Source organism: Sus scrofa, chromosome 18 (genome assembly GCF_054392235.1).
Source record: "Sus scrofa isolate SSC_HxYL_T2T_F1_AM1 chromosome 18, Sscrofa_HxYL_maternal_Yorkshire_Landrace_v2.0, whole genome shotgun sequence".
NCBI classification, from domain to species: Eukaryota; Metazoa; Chordata; class Mammalia; order Artiodactyla; family Suidae; genus Sus; species Sus scrofa.
This window is the reverse complement of record NC_139400.1, coordinates 60,215,912-60,231,586: the sequence shown is the minus strand read 5'-3', so window position 1 is coordinate 60,231,586 and position 15,675 is coordinate 60,215,912. Positions and strand designations below refer to the sequence as shown.

The 15,675-nt window shown below is 43.7% G+C and overlaps 1 protein-coding gene and 1 long non-coding RNA gene across 22 annotated transcripts in view; both read right to left on the bottom strand.

Annotated features, from left to right (window-relative positions):
- Positions 1-15,675, bottom strand: part of COA1 (cytochrome c oxidase assembly factor 1) — a 123,881-nt gene that overhangs the window by 73,271 nt on the left and 34,935 nt on the right. The gene's annotated exons all lie outside the window — the stretch shown is intronic.
- LOC146395093 (uncharacterized) lies at positions 10,194-14,897 on the bottom strand. Its single transcript, XR_014834348.1, has 3 exons — positions 14,098-14,897; positions 12,328-12,423; positions 10,194-11,916 (listed from the first exon to the last, which is right to left on the bottom strand). It is a non-coding gene; the product is annotated as an uncharacterized LOC146395093 (long non-coding RNA).

The following is a 15,675-nucleotide window of genomic DNA, read 5'->3' as shown; positions in this document are numbered from 1 at the left end:
TCCTACTAAAACCAATGTCCCCACTGTATGCTAGATGCTACCTCTCTTCATCTACTCAATCGCAGGCCAGCAATTCCCCCTCTCTCTCCTGCTTCGTCAATTCCTCTTTACTGTTCAGATCAGCATCAAATACACTATAATCGCTCCCATCTTTGGAAAAAAAAGTCTCTTAATCCCATGTCTTCTTCCGGGAATAGTCCCATTTCTCCATTCCTCTGTTGAGAGACATTCTTCAGAGATGTCAATTTCGGAATCCCCTTCATGGCTCAGCAGAAATAAATCTATTATCCATGAGGACACAGGTTCAATCCCTGGCCTCACTCAGTGGGTGAAGGAGCCAGCACTGCCGTGAGCTGTGGTGTAGGTCGCAGACAGGGCTCAGATCCCGCGTGGCTGTGGCTGTGGTGTAGGCTGGCAGCTGCAGCTCTGATTCAACCCGTAGCCTGGGAACCTCCATATGCCATGGGTGCAGCACTAAAAAAAAAATAAAAAAAAATAAGAGAGTCTATTTTGGTTATCTACAATTCCTGTCTTCCCGCCCTCTGAGGGATACCCAATCTGGTCTTTACCTCCTCGCTACTCCACAGAAAAAGCTCCTGTGAAAGTCTTTAACCACCTCCACATTGTCATAACCAAAGGTCAAGTCTCCGCACTCACTTGACTCGACTTTTCAGAGCGTATCTGATGCCACCAACCAGTCCTCCTTTGAAACAGGGTCCACGCTAGGCTTCCAGCACAGTGCTCACTCTGGTTCTCCTCGTCCTTACTGAGCACTCATTTTCAGGCCCTCTGGTTGGTAGCTGCATCTCCCCGACATCTCAACACTGTTCTGGCCCCGGGCCCTTCCTGGACTTCCTCTCTCCACACGCATCCCTTCATCCAATCTCACGACTTCAACCTCTCCTCTACGCTCACATCCTGGCTCAGCTCAAATCCAGACTCGCGCATCTACCTGGCTGGTCAACATCTTAACCGAAACGCCGAGGAGGCCCCGAGAACTTGCTTGTTCAAAATCGAACTCCTGAATTCTCTCTCCTCCCCAACTGGCTTCTCCTACAGACCCCTCTCAATGAACGGCAACTCTAGTCTTCCAGTTTTTCCGGCCAAAAACGCTGCACCTTCTCTCTCATTCCACATCTAACACATCAGCACTTCTTGCTGACTCTGTTGCAAACAGACCCAGTCCGCAAACACTTTTCATGGCTTCCATCTCCACCTGGACTAAGCAACCACTGCCTCTTGGCTGAGTTATCTGACACCTTTCGAATGAGTCTCCTTGCTTCTTCCCTCTGCCTCTCTCACAGGGTTCCCTCAACATCACAACACTCTGAGGAGCCTTTTAAAGCCTGAATAAGAGGATGGCAAAATCCTGCAATTTCAGACGGTACGCACACTCAAGCCTCTACAATGGCCTAGAAGGATCAGTATCCATTCTCCACGCCCTCACTCTGCTCCAGCTGCCCTGGCTTCCTTGCTGCTGTGTGAACATGTCACACACAAGGGTCTTTTCAGTTTTGCACTCCCTCTGCCTGGACTGTTCTTCCTCCTGTTCCCGCAAGGTACTTGCTCTCTTCTCGCTCTCCACAGCCCTAACTACCACCCCAAACACTACGCATTTTCTTGTCTACCAGCTTTCCTCCTTCCTACACTAGAATGTAAGCACACGGGACTCTGTCATTAGCTGTACTCAGTTTATCCACCGAACAAATGAATAGCACCTACGCTCATTAATAATTAGGAAAATGCAACTTAGAACAATATGAAAAGCCATTACATACCAATAATATGCCAAGAATTTAATTCTGACAAAACTAAGAATCATCAGAACATGGAACAGAAAATTTTATACACCGGTGCAGTGGTAAGAGTTTAAATTAATGCAATACTTTAGAGAACAATCTGGCACTGCCTAGAAAAGCCGAAGCTGCATGTACACATCAACCCAGCAACTGCACTTCCACGTATATACCCTAGACTCTAGCAAGAGCCAAGAGCAACTCGCTCACAGCACACAGGAGGCCCTTGCAAGAATACTCACTTCCACATTGTTTGTAAATGCAAAACAACCAGAAACCTAAATAGCTACCAACGTGTAACTTACAAAGTGTGATAGACGCATATAATGGAGTCCTGTAGAAGAGCTAAAGCAAATGACCAAGCTACAAATACCAACATGCTTATAGTTAAAAAACACAATGCTGAACAAATGAAAAGCCACCTGCAGAAGGATACGTATTACAGTATGATGCTGCATGTGTACCTATATGTATATATATTGAAAACATGGAAAATGAATCTGTCTTGCATGTAACCATATTTATATATCAAGTGGTTACCTCTGAGGAGGAAGGGAAGAAGAGAAAAAAAGACTCAGGGAGGATTACACAGGATGCTTCAACTGTATCCATTTTATTTCTGAAAAAAGAAAAGCCTGTCAAGTACGAGAAACGCCATAATCTGACAGAGGCAGATGATGTCTATACGGAATTTGTTATGCCAGTCTCTAAATTCCTCTGTAATCTTACAACGATTTTAATAACGCATATTACGTTCTAAGAAAAGTTATATGACTACACTGTCACATTTTCCTAATTTCATAAGTAACGATGGCCAGGAATGGTAAGGCTGCCAGGGCTTTTCCGAAAACTCCGGAATTCCATGAGAAGAGGCAGAGCTGCCATCCCACTGCATGGTCCACCTCAGCTTCCACTCTCTCAAGAGACCTTCAAATGGCACATTTCTATGTAAATATTAACCATCTGTGAGCACTACCACACAAGTACAGCCCTAGGGAGGGTTGTGAAGTGGAAATGCACTTTGAAGCAGACCCCGAGGCTCACGTGGGCTTCGAACAACCCCGGGCGGTACAGATGACTGCACTCAAGGCAGAGAGATAGTACCTGCTCTTTCACTCAGGGCCTTGGGTAGGGCCAGGGCCGTCTCTTCCGCTTTCTTAGATCTTTTACTAAACTAGCAAGGGCCTGTGCAACTTGAACTCAGAAGAAAAATTCCCCTTAAGATCACTTATTAATTAGAATAATACAGGATAAAAATCCAGGAACATCAAAATATAATCTCTAGGAAAACTAATGTTTGCCAGGAAGAAAACTCACATACAATATGAAAAACTAAGGTTTCGCCCTTAGATAAATCAGACAGATTAATTTCACTGACATCAACACAACCAACTTGCTCTCATAAGCAAAATGATTTTAAAAATCTCAGATGTGAAAATTGACAAATGATTTGCAGGTGCAAAGGCATAAACCCAACTGACTGGTATAATCGACAAACCTGCCCATGCTATGGTTTCTGTAGCCACATGACTTGCTCTACCATCCTGATATTGAACACCTGCCTCCCACTAGTATTTATACAGAACCTTTGAGAATCACAGGACCAAAGGCAACGCAAAACCTGCTTTATCATCATAGTGAAGGCTTAAAGAAAAAGTTGATTCACTAGGCAGCCATGAGCCAAAAATGACGAGTCGATTAGCACATGAACAATTCTATCATGCTAACTATTTCTATAAACTGTGTTAGTGGCTACACAGCGGGAATCATCAATAATTTGCTATACTTGTTTTTCTATGTTTTTTGGGTTTTTTTGTCTTTTTGCCATTTCTTGGGCCGCTTCCGCAGCACATGGAGATTCCCAGGCTAGGGGTCTATTAGGAGCTGTAGCTGCTGGCCTATGCCAGAGCCACAACAACGCAGGATCCGAGCCACGTCTGCAAGCTACACCACAGCTCACAGCAACACCGGATCCTTAACCCACTGAGCGAGGCCAGGGATCGAACCCACAACCTCATGGTTCCTAGTCGGATTCGTTACCGCCACTGAGCCACGCCGGGAACTCCAATAATTCGCTATACTTGTGATTTGTACTTGGTTGAGTACTTGGTTTCCAAGGACACGAATCTAAACTAAAATGTGCTTTAAAAGCCCATTATCAGCTGTTACTGATTAAATAACCAACCTTGGAGTTCCTGTCATGGCACCTTGGAAAGGAATCTGACTAGGAACCAGAGGCTGCAGGTTCGATCCCTGGCCTCGATGAGTGGGTTAAGGATCTGGCGTTGCTGGGGCTGTGGCGTAGGCCGGCGGCTGTAGCTCTGATTGGACCCCTAGCCTGGGAACCTCCATGTGCCTCGGGTGCGCCCCCCCTCAAAAAAATAAATAAATAAGGCAACATCCTACTAATCGCCTCCCAGACCAAAAATAAATAAATAACCTTGGCAGTTAGATACTGCTTGGAGGGCGCCCTGAACACACACTTCTGCACACAAATGTTCCATCTGTATGAGGCCTGATGGATCCACGCTGAAAAGCGTCTGCACGCTTGAATGTCACAAGTCCTCACCACTCCCACATTCAATTAGCAACAATGTTTTTGCAACTGTCCCCGGAAAGTTTCAAATCCCCCAGGGCTTGCTTTCAGCACCAAAGAGACCTCAGGAGCTTGGGAAAACTCACAGCAGGGTAGGTTAGGAAAGACACAATTACATCTTGACTGCCTTCATTAAACTACAGGAGTGGGAGAGAGAGACATGAATGGAGACACTCACAAGAGAATCCACCCGTCAAGGTGAGATCCCTGCACTCTGTGCCCCAGCATCAAACGCGGAAGTCCCATCCGCCCTCACTGGGTGAATTTTACAAGCAGCACAACAACGGAGCGCGCAGGGTTCATCCGGTCCTGAGAGGAGACAGCCGACGCACCTTTCTAGATGTAACCAGAGTGGTTATTATGACTTGACTCAAAGTTCTTATTCACTTTATCAATTACAGAGTTAATTGTGTCTGTTTAAAGTGGACTGTGGGATGTGCAGAGTCAACCTATTATTTGTTTAAAAGTGAAAATTTTCTCTAAGCACTAATTAGCATGGGTGTGTTTTATATATGCTCCTGATAGTTTCCAGTCTTGAAAGACTGCCTAGATTTCCACTTGACTCTTGACCACAGCAGCACCACTGTCACAGCCACAAAAAAGAAAGTTTAAACAACTCAGTTAGAAATGTTTTAACTGGTTCAGTATGTCCTAGACGGAAACTTATTTGATATCTTACAAAAAAGACCGCACCTGTTTAGAATGCTGTTAACATCCTACCACCCAATTAGCATATCACAGACACCATCGCCCCAGAACGAGAGCTAGCTTGGAAGTCATGTCCAAAGGCATTTGAGAAATACATCGAAAGAGAAATGAGGCAGGAGGTAGGGAATTCCTAGGGCATGACAAGAGTCAGCCTAACTTCTCAAATACACAAATGCCTGGACATGGGACTATTTTAGGTACATTTTTGGTCTGCCCTTTTGATTCTTCATCTGGTAGATCTATGTTAAGTATATTTGCATATTTAACATCTCTTTGTAAGTGCTTTAAGGCAAGCAAAAACAACTACCACCTCTTCAGTGTCCCTCACTAAACAAAAATCAAGACTAGGAGTTCCGGGAGTTCCCGCCATGGCTCAGCCGAAATGAATCTGACTAGTATCCATGACGACGCAGGTTCAATCCCTGGCCTCTCCGAGTGGGTTAAGGATCCGGCGATGCCGTGAGCTATGGTGTAGGTGGCAAACATGGCTCTGATCTGGGGTGGCTGTGGCTGTGGCATAGGCCAGTGGCTACAGCTCCGATTAGACTCCTAGCTTGGGAACCTCCATATGCCGTGGGTGCAGCCCTAGAAAGACAAAAAAAAAAAAAGGAACTAGAATTCCCCTTGTGGCTCAACCGACTAATATCCATGAGGATGCAGGTTCCATTCCTGGGCTCGTTCAGTGGGTTAAGCATCTGGCGTTGCCATGAGCTGTGGTGTAGGTCACAGATGCAGCTTGGATCCTGCATGACTGTGGCTGTGGTGTGGGCTGGCAGCTATAGCTCCGATTCGACCCTTAGCCTGGGAACTTCCATATGCCACAGGTTCGGCCCTTAAAAAAAGCAATAAGTAAGTAAATTAAGGACTAGGCGTTCCCGCTGTGGTACAACAGGATGGGCAGGATCTCTGCAGTGCCAAAGAGACAGGTTCAATCCCTGGTCCTGGCCCAGTGGCTTAAACCATCCAGTGTTGCTGCAGTGCTACACAGGTGGCAACTTCGGGGCAGACATGATCCCTGGCACAAGAATTCCATATGCCATAGGACAGCCAAAAAAGAAAAAAAAAAAAAAAAAAAAAAAACAAGACTATAGCAGCAAATCCAGGATGCTCTATGATTTGATGGATTTTGCCCAAATTAGGTGCTAAATACTTAGCATCATCTGGGGGCAAATTTATTCTTTAAATTGGAGAAGAATGTATGGACCACAACAAATAATGTATAACCTCCAATCAGTAATTGCATTCCAGCAAATGGAAGCTTTTGGAATTGTCAAATCTGAGTCTTAGATACATGGGTGTATGTTTATGCTGTGCTCTCCAATTCTGTGTATGTATGAAATTTTCCAGAGTAAAACAACAAAAAAGCAAGACTCTGAGAGTAGCCAGACTTGTCTCATGGAAAAAGTTTTTAGACCCACATTCTAACTAATTCTGGCCTCAGATGCAAATGTAATTTCTGGTAACATCAGAGAAAAAAACTGGCAGAGAAGCCCTGCTAAGCTTTCCAAAACATAGGATGATCCCTACATAAATGAGGGTAAAAACCTTAAATTTATAGTTTTAATATTCAAGCGCACACTGATCTTGCTGCCTTTTGTACAACAGTTCCACTTTTACAAATGGGATGACAAATGTTCTTTACCATTTTCAAAATGTACTGAGTTAAGAAAACGAAGCCTAGGAACGCTGGCCTCTGTACCCAGAACGCGTCTCTCTCTACTAGGTAAGGAATATTCAGGCTCTCAGAGGTCCTCACCTCACAGAAATCATAATAAGGGCTAACGTATCATTTGGTTAACAGCAGTAATGAGCTTATGCCGACATAGCCTGCCTACCTCACCCCTTTTCATTTCTACCAAAGAAAGATACCAATAAAACCAAAAAGCTTATGTAGGCTTAGAGCAATAGATGACTGAAAAATCCTTTTCCTAAGTTAAAATACTTTTTCACCACTAAATTACTTTTAAAGAAAAAAGTATGAAATAAAAGTAGAGAAAATTTTTCACCTTTTATATCACTGGAAAGAAAATCTCTTTTATATAATGCTTAGAGTATTTTGACTCAAAAGCTAAAAGGTACGCAGTACTACTGGCATCTTCAGTGACCCTTTATCATTTATGCCTTGAACTCGTTTAAATTCTGGCTTGAGCCCCTTATTTACCCTATGAGCCTTTCCAAGAATTCAAGGGTTAAAGCACAATCCAGAAAAGGGTATCACTTAAATTTAGTGGAGAAAATACAGAGAAATGTTACTTATTTTTAAAAAGCATGAGGAGAGAGGGGATCGGACTAAATAAAGATGACCTAACGGTAATAGGAATGCTGGTGTGATTAAGATTTTTTTTTTTTTGTCTTTTTGCTATTTCTTGGGCCGCTCCCGCGGCATATGGAGGTTCCCAGGCTAGGGGTCTATTAGGAGATGTAGCCGCTGGCCTACGCCAGGGCCACAGCAACGCGGGATCCGAGCCGCATCTGCAACCTACACCACAGCTCACGGCAACGCCGGATCCTTAACCCACTGAGCAAGGGCAGGGACCGAAACCGAAGCTCATGGTTCCTAGTGGGATTCATTAACCACTGCGCCACGACGGGAACTCCAAGATATTTTTTAAAAAGAGGAAAAAATTTTTAAATCACCATTTTTTTTTTTTTTTTTTTTTTGTCTTTTGTCTTTTTGTTGTTGCTATTTCTTGGGCCACTCCAGCGGCATATGGAGGTTCCCAGGCTAGGGGTTGAATCGGAGCTGCAGCCACCAGCCTACACCAGAGCCACAGCAACGCGGGATCCGAGCCACGTCTGCAACCTACACCACAGCTCACGGCAACGCCGGATCATTAACCCACTGAGCAAGGGCAGGGACCGAACCCGCAACCTCATGGTTCCTAGTCGGATTCGTTAACCACTGCGCCACGACGGGAACTCCAAAATCACCATTATTAATGCTAGTTGATATAACTGATATGACTGTATAGGAAGATAATACAAAGAAATTACTCAAAATTATTAACACAGAATCAATGAGTTTAATCAAGTATGATGTAAATGATAATCCTAAAAGTCAATAATGAACTTGTAAATATTCAACAATTAGAAAAATTCAGAACAGGAGTTCCCACCATGGCTCAGCAGAAACTAATCTGACTAGTATCCATGACGCCGCAGATTCGATCCCTGGCATCAGGGGGTTAAGGGTCTGGCATTGCCATGAGCGGTGGTACAGGTTGCAGGTCCTGATAAGATCTGGCATTGCTATGGCTGTGGCATAAGCTGGCGGCTACATCCCTGATTCGACTCCTCACCGGGGAACCTCCATAAGCCACAGGTGCGGCCCTAAAAAGACAAAAAAGAAAAAATTCAAAACAATATTCCAATTACACTTAGAAAAATAAATGTATTAAAACTTAAAAGTTAACAGAGAATGTACCTAACTTTTTGTAAAATCGCAAACCTCTTGGGTTAAAAAAATAAGGTTGAAACAATAGGAAAAAGTACCCAGTAAAGCGACAGCTTCAACTATTTATGACTTTTTTACAATGAAAATTAAAACAACATGTGTCATAAGAGAGTCTCATTACACTTCTGTCATCTTTAAAATATACTGTTTGTAGGTCACACAAAAACTGGAGCATCTGAATTTTCAAGGGCAAAGTCACTTTCTCTAAGTGTACTGGCTAAAATTGCCTTATCATTAAAGACTTCAAATTTATAAGTAAACACCAAGGCCAAAGTTGATTATTAATTAAAGGACATATGCAAACGCTCCCAATGGAGATGAGAGCGAAGAAGGACACTCTCATCCTGAATATTTACTGGGCATTATAAATATAAAGCACGGTGGTTTCATTCTTCTGTTGAATTTGCACACAAGAAAAGCACACAAAGCATAAATGTTCAGCTTAATAAATTAGAACAAAGCAGAGGTGTCGTCGTGGCACAGCGGAAATGAATCCGACTAGGAACCATGAGGTTGTGGGTTCCATCCCTGGCCTCGATCAGTAGGTTAAGGATCCAGCGTTGCCGTGAGCTGTGGTGTACGTTGCAGACGCGGCTCAGATCTGGTGTTGCTGCGGCTGTGGCGTAGGCCGGCGGCCACAGCTCCGATTAGACCCCTAGCCTGGGAACCTCTATGTACCAGTGGTGCAGCCCTAAAAAGACAAAAATATAAATAAATAAATAAGAACAAAGCAAGCACCCCTATGACCACCACGGAGGTCTAGACAGAGGGCGCTGCCAGCACCCCGACAGTCCCTTCCGGATCCCTCTTGACAATTAAGCCCTCTCCTCTCAAGGGCAACTATCGTGATTTCCAAACCCTGGAACCACAGGGTGTGCAGTCGTCACCACGTGAGTTCTTTTGCTCAGCACTGCTTCTGAGGTCCATCCACTTTGTCGTGTGAGCTGAGTTTGTTCATTTTCATTTATACTATTGTATTTCCAGCCAGGGACATATAACAATTCACTAACCTACTATATTAGGGGTTTTTTGGTTTTTCTTTTTCACAGCCGCACCCGCAGCAGATGGAAGTTCCCAGGCTAGGGATGGAGTCTAGGCTGCAGCAGCTGGCCTACACCACAGCCACGGCAACACGGGATCCAAGCCACATCTGCAACTTCCACCGCAGCTTACAGCAACGCCGGATCCTTAACCCACTGAGTGAGGCCAGGGATCGAACCCACATCCTCAGAGACAACTGTCGGGTCCTTAACTTGCTGAGCCGCAGCAGGAATTCCTATCCTACTGCACGCACTGCTGATGCATATTTTCTCTAGTTCCCCAATATGAGGACCAAATAATGTGCTACAAACATGCACATACTTACCGTCTGGCTGCCCATCACGAACCACTTCGGTGAGGAGTGGAACGGCAGGGTCGTGAAGTCGGCATACTTTCGGCTTTGACACTCCCAACTGGTTTACCAAAGGGGCAGTACCAATTTGCATTTCACCAACAGCGAAGGAGAATTTCCTTGCTGATATCAGCGCAAACTCTCCACTGTTAGTCCTTTCAATGTCACGTGCAGGTAGGTGTGCAGTGCTTATGCGTCATTATGGTTTTAAGTTCATTTCTCTACTGACGTGTGGTGTTGAGCACCTTTTCTTATTTTTACTGGGCATTTGGACATCCTTTTGGCGAAATGCCTGTTCAAGTTTCTCACTCATTCTTCTATTGGGCTTTTTTTTGGCTGCAGCTGCGGCATGCAGAAGTTCCTGGGCTAGGGATCAGGCCTACCCCAGCAGTAACCAGAGCCACAACACTGACAATGCAGGATCCTTAACTGCTGAGCCACCAGGGAACCTTCTATTGGGTTTTTTCTCACTGCTCTGTAGGGACCCCACTAGACTGAAGATCTCCTGCAGCCAAATACTAGTCTACATCATTTCACTAGTCCCAACCCTGCATGGTGAGTTCTGTTAACTACCCGTATTTTAGAGATGAGGCAAAAACACAAAACCAAGAGGTGAGAGAGCCAAGGTTCAAGTCCGAGTTTGCTCTGGGGATCCCAAACCAGGCACCCCTTACTGATCTCCTGCCATGTGCCCATGTGGCCTCATTGCTCACCCAGGAAGCCCCCTGGAGCAGAGCACACCCCGAGGCCTGTTCCCTCAGTGTTCTGAATCCTGTTATGCCTTTATTCATTCCACATACCTTGAGAAAGGAAAATCAAAATGAAGTACCGCTAACAGAGCTCTCTAAAAGGGAGCTTAGAAGCCAGCAAGGAGGTGAGACTTACATGCCTCAGTCCAGATGGAAGAACCCTCTGTCAGAATGCTGCAAATACCTTCCCCCCTCTGTGGCTTGCCTCTCACTCTCTTAAAGTTGGATTTTTTTTTTCCCATCTGTGCCACGGCATTCAGAAGTTCCCAGACCAGGGATCAAACCCATGCTACGGCAGCAACCCACGCTACAATAGATAGATCCCTAACCCACTGACCCACCATGGAACTCCTTAAAGCTGAATTTCGATAAACAGAAGTTCCTGATTTTAATAAAATCCAACTTCTAATCTGTCTTTCATAATTAATACTTTTTGCGTCCTACTTAAGAAAATTTCATACTCCAAGCCGCATGCATATTTTCCTATGTTTTCTCCCAAAGTATCTATTCTTTTGCCTTTACAAGCAGATCTACAACCACTGAGAAACGGAGTGTGGTGTGAGACAGCGGTCTTGGTTCACTTTGTTCCATGTGAATATACAGGCTGCTCTAGCACCACTTACGGAAATACCGCATCTCCACTGCTCCACGTGCCGCTTTTCCCATAAGCCAAGTATCTAAATACAATACGCCTATTTCTGTATTCCTTATTCTGTTCCACTGATCTGCTGAGCCAAAAGTATAATATATTCCTGCATCAACAGAACACTGTCTTTATTAATGCAGCTTAATTTTCATTAAAAAATATGGAGAGCTAAGAAAACAAGTTATTCCACTCTGTTCTTGAAGAGGATCCTGGATTTTCTCAGCCTTTTGCGTTTTCATTTAAATTTATCTTTTAATGATTATCACAACTCTGTACGTAATTAAATTGTAACAACCCACTTTAAAAACATGGCAAAGCAACTCTAGAAAACATATATAACTTGACTGAGGTCATAACACTGCAGAGCCGGGGTTCCTGTCGTGGCACAGCGGAAACAAATCAGACTAGGAACCATGAGGTTGCGGGTTTGATCCCTGGCCTCAGTCACTGGATTAAGGATCTGGCATTGCCATGAGCTGTGGTGTAGGTCGCAGATGCGGCTCCGATCTGGTGTTGCTGTGACTGTGGTATAGGCCAGCAGCTACAGCTCCGATTAGACCCCTAGCCTGGGAACCTCCATATGCCATGGGTGCGGCCCTAAAATGACAAAAAGACAAAATAAAATAAAATAAAACTGCAGAGCCTAGATGTGAACCCAGGAGTATGTTTGGGCAAAGTGTACTCTTTACACTATCCTGCATGTCTATAAATTTACATATGTGAAAATGCTAAGCATAAAAATAACAATAAAGTTATACTGTCTTAATACCTATTTTTAGGGAGTTCCCATTGTAGCTCAGCAGAAACAATCCCAACTAGTATCCACAAGGATGCAGGTTCAATCCCTGGCCTTGTTCAGTAGGTTAAGGATCAGGCACTGCCGTGAGCTGTGGTGTAGGTTGCAGACATGGCTTGGATCCTGCATTGCTATGACGGTGGAGTAGGCCAACAGCTGAAGCTCCAATTCAACCCCTAGCCTAGGAACTTCCGTATGTCACAAGTGCAGCCCTTTAAAAAAAAAATAACTATTTTTAAAAATAAATGGGGAGTTCCCATCATGGCTCAGCAGAAACAAACCCAACTAGCATCCATGAGAAGGCGGGTTCGATCAGTGGGTTAAGGATCCAGCATTGCCATGAGCTGTGGTGTAGGTTGCAGACGCAGCTCGGATCTGACATTGCTGTGGCACAGGCCAGCGGCCACAGCTCTGACTCCACTCCTAGCCTAGGAACCTCCATATACCGCAGGTGTGGACCTAAAAAGACAGAAAATAAAATAAAATAAAAAATAAAAATAAATGAGAAAAAATACTTATCTATCTTATTAAAGCAATGTTAAGATAACTAATTCTGCCAATGCTGGTACATTTATTATGAAATTGGGACAAGAGTACCAATTCTGCCAATAAAAGTGAGAATTAGTACAGTCCTTTTACAGTTCTAGTTAACCAAAAGTGATTACTACCACTAAAGGGACCAGAGAATTGATGTCCTGAAGGACTGATTTAGTTACTGCCTGATTAAAGCCCAATTGTTATAAAATGTGGGTCACAGCTCACTTCCACCCTAAGGCTACTAAGGAGATGAAGTGGATAGAGCTTCAGTAGGTAAAGGAGAAAAGGTCCATGGACGATTCCCAAACACATGGCTTCAGTAAGGTGCACTTACAGAATTAATATTCTGTAAACTAATATTTCTTTAGCAACTAGGCTAAGTGCTTGACACAAATCATCTCCTCCCATCTCATCCTCCAAACTCTAGCAGGTATTCCTACTGCCCCAAATTACAAATGAAAAAAAAAAAAAAAAACAGGAATGGGAAAGTACTGGATATCAGAACTTAACTGAAAACTTCAGGTGCCAAGCCCTTTCCACCACAGCAAACTGCTAATATCCATGTGATACTTGTTTCACAACTGAGCTGAAAGCCCACATTTTCCACTGGGGAATATACAAGTGACTCTAAAACAACAGCCAGGCAGCAAAAGCCGTAACTAAAGGCAGTAAGCGACATGGGAGCCTTCTGACATTACTGCCCCAGCAAAGCCACCTTTGAAAACAATACTACATTTGTTTCCTTCAGTTTTCCTGCCCTTTTCCCCCTTACATTTTGGCACCACAAGCTTAAAAGAGAGAGAGAGACATTTAGATCTTTAATACATGTTAGAGATCATGTAATAACTTACGCTCACAGTTTCACAAGCCCACACTGCAGGAGCAGCAGAAATCTTGGGATGTACCTGTTAACATATTCTGACATAAATCACAACTAGGTATTAAAGACTCATTAAGAGATCAGACACTATGATACATCTCGGTATAACTGGGCAGAAGAGAGTAACTGCCTTGTATCCACGAGAGCAAGAGAACTACACGTAGGAAAGAAACCGACCCACATCATTCTGTGGTTCAGAGCACATCAGTGTTACTGAGCAGTATTTTTTTTGTTGTTGGGTTTTTGTTTGTTTGTCTTTTTAGGGCCACACCCATGGCATATGAAAGTTTCCAGGCTAGGAGTCGAATAAAAGCTGTAGCTGCCAGCCTACACCACAGACACAGCAACAGAGGATCTGAGACGCATCTATGACCTACACCACAGCTCATGGCAACACCAGATCCTTAACCCACTGAGCAAGGCCAGGGATCAAACCCACATCCTCATGGATGCTAGTCAGGTTTGTTACCACTGAGCCAGGATGGAACTCCTGAGCAATACACTGAATAGGACAACAGCTCAACCAGAGTAACAATTTTCACCAGAGCAGATTACGCAGATTTCTGAAAATTATGAAGTTTCTATTTCATTGGGTTTGAGGATAGGACCTAGAAATATGATTTTTAAAAGCTTCTACAAAACAGCCAGAAAGTAAATTTTAATATGGCAAATAGCACATACGTATCAACAATTACCTTAAATGTAAATGGACTAAATTCTCCAATCAAAAGCGTGGCTGGAGTTCCCACTGTGGTTAAGGATCTGGCATTGTCTCTGCAGTTGCTTAAGTTGCTGCTGAGGCATGGGTTCAATCCCCAGCCTAGCACAGTGGGTTAATGGTCTGGCACTGCCACAGTTGTGGTGTAGGTCACAGCTGTGGCTCAGATTTGATCCCTGGCCCAGGCACTTCCATATGGGGGGGGGGGGGGGGTTAGTCAATTAAAAAAAAAAGACCTATCTATATGCTGCCTACAAGAGACTCACTTCAGATACAGGGACAAACACAAACTGAAAGTGAAGGGACTGGGGGGAAAAAAAAAAGATACCCATTCAAATGAGACCAAAAGAAATACACCATACTTCTATCAGACAAAATAGGCATGAAGACAAATATGTTAATAAGAAACAAAGAAGGTCATTACATGGTGAAAAGGGGGTCGATATAACAGGAAACTATAACATCTGTAAATATTTATATTCTTACAACATATAAGTATGCAAGTACATAAAGCAAATAATAACAGATCTAAGGGCGACAATCATATGATAGCAATACAACAACAGCAGGGGATGTTAATACCACACTTTCACCAACAGACAGATCATCTAGGCAGATAATAGGAAACACTGGCCTTAAATGACTTGCTAACCAGATGGGACTCAGACATGAACAGGATATCCATCCAAAAGCAAAAGAATCCACATTCTTCTCAAGTGGACATAGAACATTCTCCAGTATAGATCATATGTTAGGCCACAACCAAGTCTTTAAAATTCTAAAAAGAATGAAATCACATCAAGCATTGTTTCTGACCACAAAGCTATGAAACTACAAATCAACTACAAAACTGGAAAATTCATATTTATGTAGAGATTAAACAACATGCTACTGAATAATCAATGGTCAAAGAAGAAATCAAAAGAGGATTCACAATACCCTGAGACAAGTGAAAACGGAAATATAATTTAACAGAACTTAAAAGGATGCAGCAAAAGTAGTTCTAGGGAAGTTAAAGGCAATAAAAGCCTATATTAAGAAAGAGGAGGAGTTCCCGTCGTGGCGCAGTGGTTAACGAATCCGACTAGGAACCATGAGGTTGCGGGTTCGGTCCCTGTCCTTGCTCAGTGGGTTAACGATCCGGCGTTGCCGTGAGCTGTGGTGTAGGTTGCAGACACGGCTCGGATCTCGCGTTGCTGTGGCTCTGGCATAGGCCGGTGGCTACAGCTCCGATTCGACCCCTAGCCTGGGAACCTCCATATGCCACGGGAGCGGCCTAAGAAATAGCAAAAAGACAAAAAAAAAAAAAAAAAAAGAAACAGGAAAATTTTCAAAAAATCTAGCAAGACACCTCAAGGAGCTGAAAAAAGAACAAATTAAGCTCAAAGTGCTTTATTATCAG